Source organism: Cervus canadensis, chromosome 16, assembly GCF_019320065.1.
Source record: "Cervus canadensis isolate Bull #8, Minnesota chromosome 16, ASM1932006v1, whole genome shotgun sequence".
NCBI lineage: Eukaryota > Metazoa > Chordata > Mammalia > Artiodactyla > Cervidae > Cervus > Cervus canadensis.
In genome coordinates, this window is record NC_057401.1 from 61,451,519 (window position 1) to 61,466,881 (window position 15,363).

The following is a 15,363-nucleotide window of genomic DNA, read 5'->3' on the forward strand; positions in this document are numbered from 1 at the left end:
ATAAATTGTAGCCACATGATCACACCTATCTACAGGGGGCTGGAAAATGCAGCTTTTATTCTGGATATCCCATGCCTGACTCTATTTCTGTAGAAAAAAGGAGAAAACAGATTTGAAGGAGGGCCACTGGTGGCCTCCTTCTGCCTGAAGCATTATTTACATACCTGAGAGCATATTCTCCAAAACTGTCAGCCACAGTCATCTAAATTCAGGGGTAAGAATACATTTTGCTCAATCCATTACCGAGTCCAAGCTCCCACACTGCTGTGGCCCAAGATTTTTCTCTCAGTCAGCTCAATTTGTGAGACAGTCACTCAGTCGTGTCCGACTCTGCAACCCCGTGGACTGCAGCACACCAGGCTTCCCTGTCCATCACCAACTCCCAGAGCTTGCTCAGACTCATCTCCATTGAATCAGTGATGCCATCCAACCATCTCATCCTCTGTCGTCCCCTTCTCCTCCTGCCTTCAATCTTTCCCAGCATCAGGGTCTTTTCCAATGAGCCAGTTCTTCACATCAGGTGGCCAAAGTACTGGAGCTTCAGTTTCAGCATCAGTTCTTCCAATGAATATTGAGGACTGATTTCCTTTAGAATTGACTGGTTTGATCTCCTTGCAGTCCAAGGGACTCTCAAGAGTCTTCTCCAACACCACAGTTCAAAAGCATCAGTTCTTTGGCACTCAGCCTTCTTTATAGTCCAACTCTCACATCCATACATGACCACTGAAAAAACCATAGCTTTGACTAGATAGACCTTTGTCACTGAAGTAATGTCTCTGCTTTTTAATATGCTGTCTAGGTTGGTCATAGCTTTCCTTCCAAGGAGTAAGCGTCTTTTAATTTCATGGTTGCAGTCACCATCTGCAGCAATTTTGGAGCCCAAGAAAATCAAGTCTGTCACTGTTTTCATTGTTTCCCCATCAATTTGCCATGAAGTGATGGGACCGGATGCCATGATCTTCATTTTCTGAATGTTGAGCTTTAAGCCAGTTTTTTCACTCTCCTCTTTCACTTTCATCAAGAGGTTCTTCAGTTCTTCACTTTCTGCCATAAGGGTGGTGTCATCTGCATATCTGAGGTTATTGATATTTCTCCTGGCAATCTTGATTCCAGCTTGTGCTTAATCTAGGCTGGCATTTTCCATGATATACTCTATATATAAGTTAAATAAGCAGGTTGACAATATTCAGCCATGATGTACTCCTTTCCCAGTTGGGAACCAGTCCATTGTTCCATGTCCAGTTCTAACTGTTGCTTCTTGCCCTGCATACAGATTCTTAGGAGGAAGGTCAGGTGGTCTGGTATTCCCATCTCTTTGAGAATTTTCCACAGTTTATTGTGATCCACACAGTCAAAGGCTTTGGCATAGTCAGTAAAGCAGAAATAGATATTTTTCTGGAACTCTCTTGCTTTTCCTATGATCCAATGGACGTTGGCGATTTGGCCTCTTGTTCCTCTGCCTTTTCTAAATTCAGCTTGAACATCTGGACGTTCTCGGTTCATGTACTGTTGAAGCCTAGCTTGGAGAATTTTGAGTATTATTTTCTAGAATGTGAGATGAGTGCAATTGTGTGGTAATTTGAACATTCTTTGGCATTGGCTCTACTTGCAAGCTAAAATGTTAGTTTGTTATGACATCATGGGTGCCGGTAAAAGACATAGAATCTTTGGATCAGAAAAAAAAGGGCAATTTCTTCTTCAACTGTCAGAGTATCAGCACTTTTGCCCATGCCTAAGCCCCAGTTCCCACAGAGGGATGTAAAGAGGGCCCAGTGACACCCGCACGCACCGTCGGCTGTGTTATTAAAGGGGAGCAGTGCTGAGCTTAGGGAACCCGAATTTTTAACAATGAGCCCTAGGCATACCTCTCCTTTTCTCTGGCGGGAGACACGCCTCCATCCTCCAAGGGTGTCCAGTCTGCAGAACAGACAACTGACCCAGAAAAGTCATCAGCATTTGCAGAAACAGCAGAGGCTCATGGAGAGATGTCCTGCCACATTCCAGAGGACATTCTTCTTAGGTCTGCAGTTAGCAGATCACAGAGCTTATGCCATTGAAGTGGTCTGAATATTTTAAAAGAGGAATTTAGCAGGGGACTCATCCTGGAAAGTGTTTCTTTTAGCCTAGATCTTGGTTCCTTCTGTTCTTGATCTTGTCCCTCTTGCTTCAGTGAAGAGACTAAACGGCTAGGACTTGAAGCTTCCTCCGCAAAGGAGAAAGGCTTCATGCAGCCGGAAGGAGGAAGCCAGGCATTTGTCTGATGCCATAAGCTGTGTATTGACAGTGCTTTCTGGGACAACTGCTGACCTGGGGGCTTCCTCTGGGGACTAATGGTTGTCATTATTTTCAGGACTAGCAATGCCCTCTATTTATATTTTTAAAGCAACGTCAGATCATTATGTTAAAGCCTTTTGAAGGTCTAGTTTCTCATCGCATAGGGCTCATTGTCGGATTTTTTGCAGGAAGTCTGGTCTCCTAGCCCTTCCCCTTCTCCCCTGCAGGGTCCCTTCTGTGGATGATCTGGCTGTCTCCACACAGGGTCTCCTCAAATATGTACTCCCCTTTCCAGGTCACCTGGGGACCAAGGTGGGTGGGTGGGGGGGGCTTTTCAATAGCAGTGCTGCCCCAACTGATGACCTCGTGGAAGGGGGACAAATGACCACGGCTCCGCGACTCAGAACTGGCCATCTCTGAGTGTGTTATAGCCGCTGACCGGGGCCAGGCTAGAAAGAAATTGCCGTCTGCATTTCCCTTCATTCACAGAGTCAGCTCCAGGCGCGAAGACTGAGCAGTCATCCAACATCAGATGCCACAAGGGTTCTCATTTGTTAGTTAAAAATAGCTGCTCTGCATCCTTCGTGCAATCACCCGGGGCTGTTTTCAGCAAATGTTTATGATCGAGAAAGACGTTTGCTAATTCACTGCTTATTCAGGGAGAATAGCAGTTCTTTCTTGTCCTCCCGCAAATAGACAACCCAGGACACTGGCGGCAATTCACTTGCATTTTCTTTGCATTGGCAGGGCTGTTTTGTTACAGGAGAATGGCCAGTGAGGAGAGAAGCGGGAAGGGCATCCGTTTAAGATGATTCTATAAAAGAGGCAATTAAAGTGGGCTCTGCTGGAAGACGGCATATGGTGCTTGGTAATTTTGATGCAGAGGAAATGCCCACATCTTTCATTTAGATGGCGGTGAGCCAAAGCAGCGGCCACCTTGAGGATTTTCAGTCCCTGCCTGAGTGTACATGTTCGTCCGTCCTCTCTGAGGTAGAGCTTAGGGCGGGAGCCCCTGCCTTTCAGATTCAAGGCCCCCTTTATTGTTCTGAGTCAGCCCTGCTGTGTGTTCCAAGGGGGATCCCTTCTTGCTTTGGACAGCTCCTGTCTGAACTCTGCCCTGTGCTCCCCTCTCCCTTTCCCATCCTTCCCTGAGTCCTGTGCCCCAAGTCCGGTTAATGGGGGAGAGGCCAGAGGGTGGGTAAGGGGGGGCCTTACCTGGGCATTGGGATCCTTCTCTCTCCTCCAATAAAGTGACATGAAGCTCTTCTAGGGGAAATACCAGTCTTAGGAATTTTAGAAGTTCAATTTTCCAAGAACAGAGTCTAAAGACATTTATCTTGAAGGCAGCGTTAGCCCTGAACTTTAAAAGGCCACCCCTCCCCCCCAACACAGAGAACATCGTCTTTAAAACCTGGCTTTTGGATCTGAGGATCAGCTAGGAAACGGAGCTATTCAGCGAGGCAAGCTGCTACCTGTCCTGAAACAGTGTGACCGACAGAACAGCACATGGGCCATGACTCCAAGCGCAGGTTTCCACAAAATATCTAGACTCACGAGACCTACTTCTCATTTCCCATTTAGCGGCCAGTTTGTTTTTCCTGAGTTATGATAGAATCAGATGTTGAAAAGCGACTCATGTGTGGTCAGTCGCTTCAGTTGCAACCCCACAGGCTGTCTCCTGCCAGGCTCCTCCGTCCAGAGGACTGGAGTGGGTTGCCATTCCCTTCTCCAGGGCATCTTCCCGACCCAGAGATCAAACCAGCATCTCCGGCATTGCAGGTGGATTCTTTACCCACTGAGCCACCTGCCGAGTCACTGAAAAGCTAACATTGGTTTAAAAGGACAGAGAACAACAAATGCACTAATATGATTTTTTTTGTCCTTAAGAAGGTGTTAGGGGAGAAGTGCGTTCTCCTCTGGGGAGCAAATATATGGATTCTGAGCCCTTGAGGGCCTGGTTGGAAGGGAGAAGGGAATCATACCCTGCTGATGAGTGATACTGCTTTTTGGACTCTTGGCAGAACTTCGGTAGCAGCAGGGAGCCTGAGTGAAGGTGCAGAAGTCTAGTGATGGAGACCATGGATATTAGAAATAGGAGCTACATCCTGGCAGGGCTCGGGGCCCGTGACCTGTGACCTGCGCCGTCTCAAAGGCTCCAGGCAGAGGCCCCACCCTCAGATTATTCTCTGCTGCTGCTGGTTTGAAATTCTTTTTTTTCTTCTTCCCATTCTGCATTGCTTTTATTTTATGAAAAAGCTCATTTCAAGTCTCCATGAAAACTCAGCTGAATACAAAGGCTTAGTGAAGGAGGCCTGGTGTCCTGCTTACAAAAGCATGGCCGCCGTCCTCTGGCCTTAAAACTGCAGGAAGGGACGGACTCCGGCGTCCACTGGCAGACATTCTTCAGCCCCTAGAGCGTCACTCTCTGCAGCAGGTCATTTTTGGTGAGGAAATTACTCCCGCAAACTCTCCACCTGCAGGCTTTGGCTCAGGCCTCACATTTCCAGCATCATCTCTATGGACAGTTTGGGTCATGATGTGCGCGGTACAGTTTGACGCACCTGGATTCACAGAGACAGCTGGGGGGCGTTCACAAGGTCGCATGTGTAGCTGGTTTCTTCTGGGCTTTCTCTGCCATTGATGAGATTGGGGGTGGGGGATTCTAGGCAGTAGCCCCTGCTGGTGGTCAGGACTGCTCTACCAGAACCGTGCACTCAGGGTGAAGGGTTCTTGCGGCAGGGGCCTGACCCCCATGCCATCAGCCACCGTCCTTCCCTGGTCGTCCGCTTGACAGTCTCTCAACTTCTTGTTTTAATTGGAGGCCCTCTGTAATGTGTTATGTCTTTTTTAAAGCTTGACCCATTTTCCTTCTAAATTAACTCCTCTGAAATAAGGCCATTTTGAGAAGGGGCTTCCTTGGTGGCTTAGCGGTAAAGAATCCTCCTGCCAATGCAGGGGACATGAGTTCGATCCCTGGGTTGGGAAGATCCCCTGGAAAAGGGAATGGCTACCCACCCCAGTATTCTTGCCTGGAGAATCCCATGGACAGAGGAGCCCGGTGGGTTACCCTCCACGGGGTCCCAAAGAGTCAGAAATGACTGAATAACTAAACAACAACCAACAACAAACATTTGGAGAAGAATCTGTTGGTTCTTGGTCCATTTTCACCTTATGGTCCTCAGGCAAGAAGTTCACGTCCCAGGTTGGGGGGGCGTTGGGAAGTGCATGCCTTCAGGAAAGAGGAGGGAGGGGGAGGGAGGGGAAGGGAAGGGGAAAGTCCAGGTCCCAGGCAGCAGGGTCATGGGTGGGGGCCGGGTCTGGGCTGCTGCCTGGCCTGAAACGCTTCACACATTTTCAATGAGGAGTCGGCTGGTCCTGGCTAGAGGGATGGTCAGAAGGGAAGCAGAGAGGAAGGGGAAGCAGAGGTACACAGTAGTGTAGGTGAGGGAAACAGTGCACAAGACAGAAGATCTTGGGAGAGAGGAAGGGGCAGAGAGGGCAGAGAGAGCGGACCCCGGACTAGGTGTTTTTGGATGATACAGAAAAAATAACATACCTCCTGTTACGTGGCTTCCAAGATACTTGATCAAGAGATGCTTGTGCTCACCTATGTCCGAAAGTTTGCGACTCCGTGGACAATAGCCTGCCAGGCTCCTTTGTCCATGGGATTCTCCAGGCAAGAATACTGGAGTGGGTCACTATTCCCATTTCCAGGGGATCTTCCTGACCCAGGGATTGAACCCCAGTCTCTTGACTCTCCTGCACTGGCGGGAGGATTCTTTACGACTAGCACCACCTGGGAAGCCCCAAGAGATGCTTGAATGAGTGAGTGAAAGTCGCTCAGTCGTGTCCGACTCTGTCATCCCTGGACTATACAGTCCATGGAATTCTCCAGGCCAGAATACTGGAGTGGGTAGCCTTTCCTTTCTCCAGGGGATCTTCCCAACCCAGGGATCAAACCCAGGTCTCCCGCATTGCATAAAACTTCCATCCAGATGTATCATGGCTGCCTTTAGTTGCAATGTCTTGAAGTAAAACAAACATGAATGCAGAGTGGTCTCTCTTTATTTTTGGTCAAAGCCAGTTAGGAAATGACCTTCTTTAAATCAAACCAGTATTTTTTTTTTTTTTTTCCTTTTGGAAAGATATGGTTCCCGAGTGAAAGGAGGATGAAGGGCTGCATGGTTCCTGCGTTATGTTTAATTCAGGAGCTTTCTGGTTTTCAGCCCTTCCTGCAAAAGCGTTTCAATCACTTTTCCCTTTTCTTCTCCGAAGGGAGTTTTACAGTCCTCTGATGTACGTGAAGGTCAAGGGAAGGTTTGCGAGCTGCGGCACAACATGAATTACAGAGCCCCTGAAGTAACGGAGGGGTCAGAAGGGGGCGTGGAACACATGCTCGGAGGCTGCATCCGCAGGCCTGTAACTGCTGATTCATCTCTCCCGCGTGCAGCGGGAAGTCTCCGCCTCTGCCTGCTCATTAGTCCCGAGGCCTTTTGCATATTCATCATGGAGGTTCACCCATCAGGTTATGGAACTCGGAGCCTCCCTGAGCTGTGACTGGCCGGTGAGAATGACCCCGCAGACAGGAGGGACTGGGAGGATGGGAGTGATCTTAACTTGCAGGCAGGCGGCTGCCATGATCCAGAAACCTGGGCACGGGGCGGGAAGCCGGCCCGCCTGGTGGTTGGCATCCCTGTTGGCTGTGCGGCCTGGTGAGGTCTCCGGGGCTTACGGTCCTGGGTGAGAGGAGACATGGACATCAGCCGGCAGGCCATCCATCCATGGATGGGAGATGGCCAGGATGCTGTGGGGTGTGAAGGTGGAGGTGGTGTGTACATGTGTGTGAGGTTGTTGTAGAAGGCGGCTCTTAAGCCAGACCTGGAGGGAAGAGGCCCATGGTGGGGTTGGCAGGCCGGGGGTGCCTGGGATGGATACCAGGAGGCAAAGGGTAGCAATGACTCGAACAGTGTAGAATGAATAGGGTGACTAACCGGGAAAAATGCCTTTTGTAGGAAGGTGGTAGACACCAGGGTGGGCATAGGAAGACCACGGTTAGGGTCAGGGTCTTACCACCTCATCATGGACCAGAGTGACCTCACGGGGGCCCCAGGAGCCCTGCTGAAGTGCCCACGCTCTGCCGCCTTTATTTGGCGGCCAAGCCATATGCCATGTGGGATCTTAGTTCCCTGACCAGGGATTGAACCTCAGCCCTGGTGAGTGAAAGCACCGATTTGTAACCACTGGACCGCCAGGCAATTCCTGCTAAGCTCTGTCCTCCATACGGGCGCCCCTGCAGGGAGCACAGACGTCCACTCCTCTCTGAGTCGGGCCGGCCCCACACGAGATGCTGGGAACACGGAAGCCACGTGGCAGCCTCATTTCCGGCTCTTCCCTGCTCCTTCCAGGGCCTGATGAGCCAAGCAGTCGAGATCAGAGATTTCAGCTCACAGCCTACCGTCAGGTAGGAAAGAGAGCTGCCTGGGCCGTGCTGAGGCTGAACATCACAGGGCTTCAGAGGAGCCAGGGTAACCGGACCTGGAGTCAGACCGGGGCTGCGTCCCTGAAGAGTCAAGGCCGGAGGGTCATGGAGTCAGGGTGCCCTGGTTCGTTCCTCTGCTTGTTCAGCCCTGAACTTTCTGGGTGCCGGCGGGCTGTGGTGGGGGCCGCAGATAAGCCGCCAAATCTCGGGAAACTTGAAGCTTCACTGGGGAGACCGACCACAGACGTGTAAAGAGCAAATAAGATGATCCCATGCTTTCCCAATTGTAAAACAGACAGCCAGTGGGAATTTGCTTTATGATGCAGGGAGCTCAATCCCGATGCTCTATGACAACCTAGAGGGGTAGGATGGGGTGGGGAGGGAAGTTCAAGAGGGGAGGAAATATATATATATATACCTATGGCTGATTCACTGGGATGTACGGCAGAAACCAACACATTGTAAAGCAGCTATCCGCCAATTAAGAATAAATAAATTAAAAAAAAAAGTAAATAATGCATTCCCAGATGCTGAGAAGGAAAGCAAAGCTGGGTAGTGTTAAGGAGTGATGATGGGGGATGGGCTGGTTGGCTGGGTCACCCCGGAGGGCCTCCGGGGGCGCAGACCCTGCTGCTGGGGGACGGGTCAGACAGCCGGGAGAGGGTCTCCGAGGCGCCGTTGTTAGGGGCGGGAGGTGCACGGCGTGTTCAGGAGGCCGGCGCCCTTCGCGGGGCACTGAGCACAGTTCTAAGCGTTTCCGCGCGTCCATGCTCGGGGGTGAGGGCAGGAATGGGGGGCAGGCCGGGACCCTGAGGCTGAGAGATGCCCCCATCACCGCCCCTCGGAGCCCACGGCCGGCAGGTGGTGGGGCCGGGGCCTGAACACCCATCCTCGCCCCATCCCAGGCCAATCTGCTCTCCGGTTTCCCAAAGCGACCACCGACACGCCCCCGGCAGTGAGCCTCCGGAGGCCGCGGATTGTGAGCTTCGGGCCAGGCTGAGCTCCGCACGCACGTGTCGGGTGGAGGCGCCCAGGGTGGCGGGAGGGGCCTCTGTGCGGACGCCTGTCCTCTGGAGGGGCCCAGAGGGAACGCTGATGCCGCAGCCGAGGGTCTCGGCTCATTCCGGATGTTCTAAGAGCCGCCCAAGGTTTCTGAGTAGGAGTCACGGGCGCAAGGTGGAATTCTAGGTAGGTGGGCAGCAGCGGGGCTAAGGGTCTGAGGGTGGGAAAGGGAGTCACCGCGTGGGCCAGCCTCAAGCTCACGGTGGTGTGGGTTGTATTGTGTCCCTGACGAATCAAGCCCTAATCCCCAGGACCCCAGGACCCCAGGACGTGATTTTATTTGGAAATAGGGCCTTGGCGGGTGGTCACATGACATTGAGGTCATTGGGAGGGGTTTTCACCCCACGTGGCTGGAGTCCTTATAAAAGGAGAGAAAGTGGACACAGACAGGGAGGGAGAATGAATGTGAGTGTGCAGGCAGAGATGGTGTGAGCTTACACAAGTCACAGAAGGCTGTTTCAACTGAGTGGCGTCTCCCTCATATCCATGTATGGAAGTCCTGCCCCCTCAATGTGACTCCACTGTAAACCCCTACACCCAGACCTTCAAGCTGTGAACTTTCAAAGGTGCAGTCGTGCGGTCCATCCGCGTCAGGCGTGAGTGACGTTGCAGCCGGCCCTGCGTCTCCCGTTGCTGACGACCCTTCAGCTCTGCCGTCTCCCACCTCCTCTCCCTCCCCAGCCAGTCACTCTTCTTGCCCGTTCATGGATGCCAGCCCCTGCGTGCCCGCTGTTGTACGGCACTACTGTACTTCTCAAGGTCCCCTAATGTAAGATTAAAGATGCTTTCTTTATTTTTGTGTTTGCTGTGTATGGATTATTTGGGTGAAAAATATTATAAACCTATCTCAGTATGGTACTACGTAGCTGATTGTGTCAGCTGGGTACCTAGGCTAATCTTGTTGGACTTACGATGTGCTTTCAGAACCGAACTTGTTTGTATGCAGGGAAAGTGAAAGTGTTAGTCACTCAGTCGTGTCCAGCTCTTTGTGACCTCATGGACTGTAGCCCACCAGGCTCCTCTGTCCTTGGGATTCTCCAGGCAAGAGTGCTGGAGCGGGTTGCCATTCCCTTCTCCAAGGGGTCTTCCCTACCCAAGGACTGGACCCAGGGCTCCTCCATTGCAGGCAGATTCTTTACCGTCTGAGCCACCAAGGAAGCTGGGCATGTAGGGGACTTACTGTATTTGGAGATGGGGGTCTACAAGGAGGGAAAAGTGAAAAAAGTGAAAGTCACTCAGTCATGTCTGACTCTTTGCGACCCCATGGACTACATAGTCTATGGAATTCTCCAGGCCAGAATACTGGAGTGGGTAGCCTTTTCCTTCTCCAGGGGATCTTCCAAACCCAGGGATTGAACCCAGGACTCCTACAATGCAGGCCGATTCTTTACTGTCTGAGCTACCAGTAAAACCCAAGAATACCGCAGTGGGTAGCCTATCCCTTCTCCAGCAGATCTTCCCCACCCAGGAATCAAGCCAGGGTCTCCTGCACTGCAGGTGGATTCTTTATCAGCTAAACTCCCAGGGAAGCCCCCTAAAAGGAGGTAATAAGGGTTAAATGAGGTCGCTTTAATCTGGTAGGACTGCTGTCCTGATGAGAATAGGGAGAGACACTGCAGTTCTCTCTTTCCGCCCTGTGAAGACACAGAGAGAAGGCAGTGGTCTGGAAGCCAGAAGCTAAATGTGTTGACATCTTGATCATGGGCTTCTAGCCTCCAGATCTGTGGGAAAGTAAATGTCTGTAGTTGAAGATGCCCTGTCTGTGGTTTTTTTCATATGGCAGCCTGAGAAGATGAAGACACAACACGCTGCTGGGTGGTAGGTGAGAGGCATGGATCAGAAACTCCCTCAAATCTCGGAAGGAACCGACCTGCTGACACCTGGATCTCAGACTTCTGGTCTCTGGGCTTCCCAGGTGGCTCAGCCGTAAGGTATCTGTCTGCAGGAGACGCAGGTTCGATCCCTGGGTCAGGAAGATCCCCCAGAGAAGGCAATGGCAACCCGCTCCAGTATTCCTGCCTGGGAAACCCCATGGACAAAGGAGTCTGGTGGGCTACAGTCCATGGGTTGCAAAGAGTCAGACGTGACTCAGCAGCTGAGCATACACTGGCCTCTGGAGCTGTGAGAATATAGAGTTCCGTTATCAAATGCTGTTTGTGATACTTGGTTACAACAATCCTAGTGAACTCTTACCATTGGGAACAGAAAAGCCTGCAGAGAAGATTCATTCTGGGTTGGAAAGTACCAAGCCGCTGAGGTCATAACACACCAAACTTCTTATTCGTTTTTTTCTTAGTGCTTTAACGGAAATGGCAGTTTCAGGAAATTCAAATGATGAGTAAAAAAGATTTGAATTTTTCCTTATGATGAAAATGGGAGGCAAGGTTATCTTTTTTTTTCCTACATACCAAGAAATTGGATTTATTCCTTTTCTCCTTTTACAAATGTACTCAGCCCTACATGCTAATAAAAATTTTATTTGTGACATTAAAACATAGGGACTGCATAAAAAACAGCAGAGCTCTGGTGTGTAGTAATACCACTCACTAGCTTTCAGCCTGCGAGAAAGAATATTAACAGATACATTGTTGGCACACTTCAGTTCAGTTCAGTTGCTCAGTTGTATCTGACTCTTTGTGACCCCATGGACTGAAGCACACCAGGCCTCCCTGTCCATCACCAACTCCTGGAGCTTGCTCAAACTCATGTCCTCGAATGGGTGATGCCATCCAACCATCTCATCCTCTGTCATCCCCTTCTCCTCCTGCCTTCAATCTTTCCCAGCATCAGGGTCTTTTCTAATGAGTCAGTTCCTCCCATCAGGTGGCCAAAGTATTGGACTTTAAGCTTCAGCATCAGTCCTTCCAATGAATATTCAGGACTGATTTCCTTTAGGATGGACTGGTTGGATCTCCTTGCAGTCCAAGGGACTCTCAAGAGTCTTCTCCAACACCACAGTTCAAAAGCATCAATTCTTCCACGCTCAGCTTTCTTTACGGTCCAACTTTCACATCCATTCATGACTACTGGAAAAACCATAGCTTTGACTAGACAGACCTTTGTTGGCAAAGTAATGTCTCTGCTTTTTAATATGCTCTCTAGGTTGGTCATAACATTCCTTCCAAGGAGAAAGTTTCTTTTATTTTCGTGGCTTCAGTCACCAACTGCAGTGATTTTGGAGTCCCCCAAAATAAAGTCTGTCACTGTTTCCATTGTTTCCCCATTTATTTGCCATGAAGTGATGTGACCAGATGCTATGATCTTAGTTTTCTGAATGTTGAATTTTAAGGAAACTTTTTCACTCTCCTCTTTCACTTTCATCAAGAGGTTCTTCAGTTCTTCACTTTCTGCCATAAGGGTGATGTCATCTGCATATCTGAGGTTATTGATATTTCTCCTGGCAATCTTGATTCCAGCTTGTGCTTCATCCAGCCTGGCATTTCTTATGATGTACTCTGCATATAAGTTAAATAAGCAGGGTGACAATATACAGCCTTGACATATTCCTTTCCCAATTTGGAAACAGTCTGTTGTTCCATGTCCAGTTCTAACTGTTGCTTCTTGACCTGCGTACAAATTCAGGAGGCAGTTAAAGTGGTCTGTTATTCCCATCTCTTTGAAGACCAGGAAACTGATTTTTTTAAAAGTTATTGACACATGCGTATAGCTAAACTGCCTTGAGCTTTTTAGATTAAAAATGCATAAATTTAGAGGTAACAAGTTGTTCTCTTACCTCAAATCAACTATTGAAAACACAGAATCAAGGATCATAACCAAGTGATCTTTCAGCAGTTCCCCAAATTGTGAGCCTCATGAGACTCTCGTGCCCAGCTTTAAGCCAGGGAAAAAAGCTTAAATTACCAGTTCTTAAAGTGTGGTCTCTACCTGCTGTGAATGTGTTAGAAATGTGTATTCTTGGGTTCTACCTAGAACACTGATTCAGAATTTTAGGGGTTGGAGCCCAAGATTTAGTGTTTTTATGTTTTAATAAGAAAGCCCACTCATTTGGAATTTCCTGGTGCAGAACAATAATACAAGGATATTTCTGTTTTTATAATCACATGTACTTTAGAAATTAAAATCAAGAGCTATGAAACGTATCTGTGTGGATATTTGCTTAAAAATCTCATAGCTTGTTTAAAATAGTACATGAGTCCTATATTTATATTTCTTGGAGTAAATCAGTTCACTTGAGAAAGAGACTTGTCTTCATTTCCATTGAGTGTCATAATGTCCATTTAGGGCCCAAAATAGTTCTCTCTGCAAGCTGTACATGGGTTGAATGAATTTTTTTTTGATCCTCCTTGATGTTCCAGTCTTCAGGTGACCCTGCAAAGTGTCAAACGTGAGCTCCCAGACTCTGACACTCTCTTTGTCTCCTCCTTATTCCCTCTCCCTGCCTCTGGTGGAGACATGCTGAGGAGGAGGCAGAGGTCCCCCTAGAAGCTCTGCTGGCGTCTGTGACCCAGGACCTCAGCAGGGACAGCAGAGCCACTGAGATGGGACCATCTATTGTATACTGAGGGACTCCTTCGGCACATGGAGGATGTTAGGAGCATACTTTTTCTCATACTTGCATACTCTTAGCAGATAGGGCCTGGTTTGGACGTTAAATATATTTTACAGTCAAGAAAATAACACAATGGAATATTACTCAGCCACTGAAAAGAATGGAATAATGCCATTTGCAGCAACATGGATAGATCTAGAGTGTCATACCGAGTGAAGCATGCCAGGGAGAGAAGAAAGACAGTATGACATCCCCTATGTGAGGAATCTAAAAGAAAGGCTATAAGTGAAATTTCCTACAAAACAGAGAGAGAGACAGACAGAGAACGAGCTCATAGTCACCAGAGGAATGGACAGTGAGAGAGTTTGGGATGGGCATGCACACCAGCTCTATTTAAAATGGATCGCCACAAGGACCTACTGTATAGCACAGGGAACTCTGTTTAATGTTATGGGGCAGCCTGGATGGGAGGGGAGCCTGGGGAAGAATGGATACATGGATACGTATGGATTGAGCCCCTTCACTGTTCACTGGAAACTATCACAATATTGTTTATCAACTGTACCCTGACAGAAAATAAAAAAAAGAGGAAGTGAGTAACAGAGGGGGCTATGTCTGGTTTGTCTCCATGTTAATTTAGACTCTGAAACCCTGCAGGAGGGACCCTGATGGGCCTTTCTTGGTGCTGGCTTGCCTTGAATCAAAGGAGACGAGCCTTTTCTTCTCCAGTGCTGCCCACCCCACAGCCTCTTGGGTGTAGCTCCTGGTGTCCGCGTCCCTGGTTGCAGATGGCAGAGGGTGAGAGAGACAGAGCTCACCTCTGTTGTGTCTGTTCTTATAACGGCACTAATCCCATTCATGGGGCCCCCACCCTCATGACCAAATCACTTCCCAAAGGTCCCACCTCCAATTATGATCACGCTGGGGATTAGGCTTCAACACTTGAATGTAGGGGACACAAACACTCAGCCCATAGCAATTACAAAAGCAGAAGTTTTCCTGATCTGCAAACACATACAGTAACCTCCTCCCACCACCCCCATCCCCGACACGCATCCAGTGAACGGCCCAGTATTTCTTCCAAAGATAAATTCTGTGGGTTCTTTAAAATGATAGGAAAAGATTCAGGCAGCTTGGAAGAAGAGCACTTTCTTCACTTTATTCCCTCACATTAATGTTCTTCAAGGTCTCAAATGAGTAAGATCCCAGAGCTGTCCTCTTTTCTGTTCCTCACCCCAGCCCAGAGGACCAACCCTTGTTCTAACTCTTGCAGACCCTCCCAAACTCCCCTCTCCCCATCTTTTTTGTCTATGCTCCCAAGTCTTTTGCCTGAAGTTCCCTTGAAACAACAAGCAGATGCATGCCCCTTACTCTTGCTAATGTTTGGGAAAAAGCAATTTCCAGAAGATCCTCAAATGCCTTAAAATCTGGGATGTTTTGCTTAGCCCAGAGAGAATATAAGCCATGAAACCCTGCATCTTGTCTCACCAATTCCATTTTTAACACAAATATTTAATTTGTGCTTTCCCTCTTTTCTGAGCAGAGTCTGTGCATGGCCCAATCACACGATGTCAGCCTGAATACCCTGAAGGGGGTGCCAGCTCTTTCCACTTATGTGATGTGTTTTTATTAGTCTGTCGATACTCCATCTGGTAGAAATTGCTGCTGACCATAGGATAAGGCATCCGAGGTGAGTGGCAAATGCGAGCAGGACAGCAGCATCAGGGAGAGGGTGCCGGGCTGTGCCGGCCCCAGCGTTTGGTCTTTTGGGGCTTGTGTTCCGTTTGTGTCAAGAAGCTGATAAGCCCCGCCCCCCCACCTGGTCAAGACTCAGAGAACCTCAGGAGGGGTAGTCACCTGTAGAGACAGAACCACTTAGGAAAGATGAATCCATCACTTTACTGGGCGTGGGGACCCCAAGAAAGAAGCAGGGAGCCTCCAGTTGGCATCCTGGTCACAGAGGTGGTGGTGCCTGAATATGTCGACGAGGAGGCAAATACTCTCCCCTCTTTGGACTTCCTCCTCTGCCTGTCCTCCA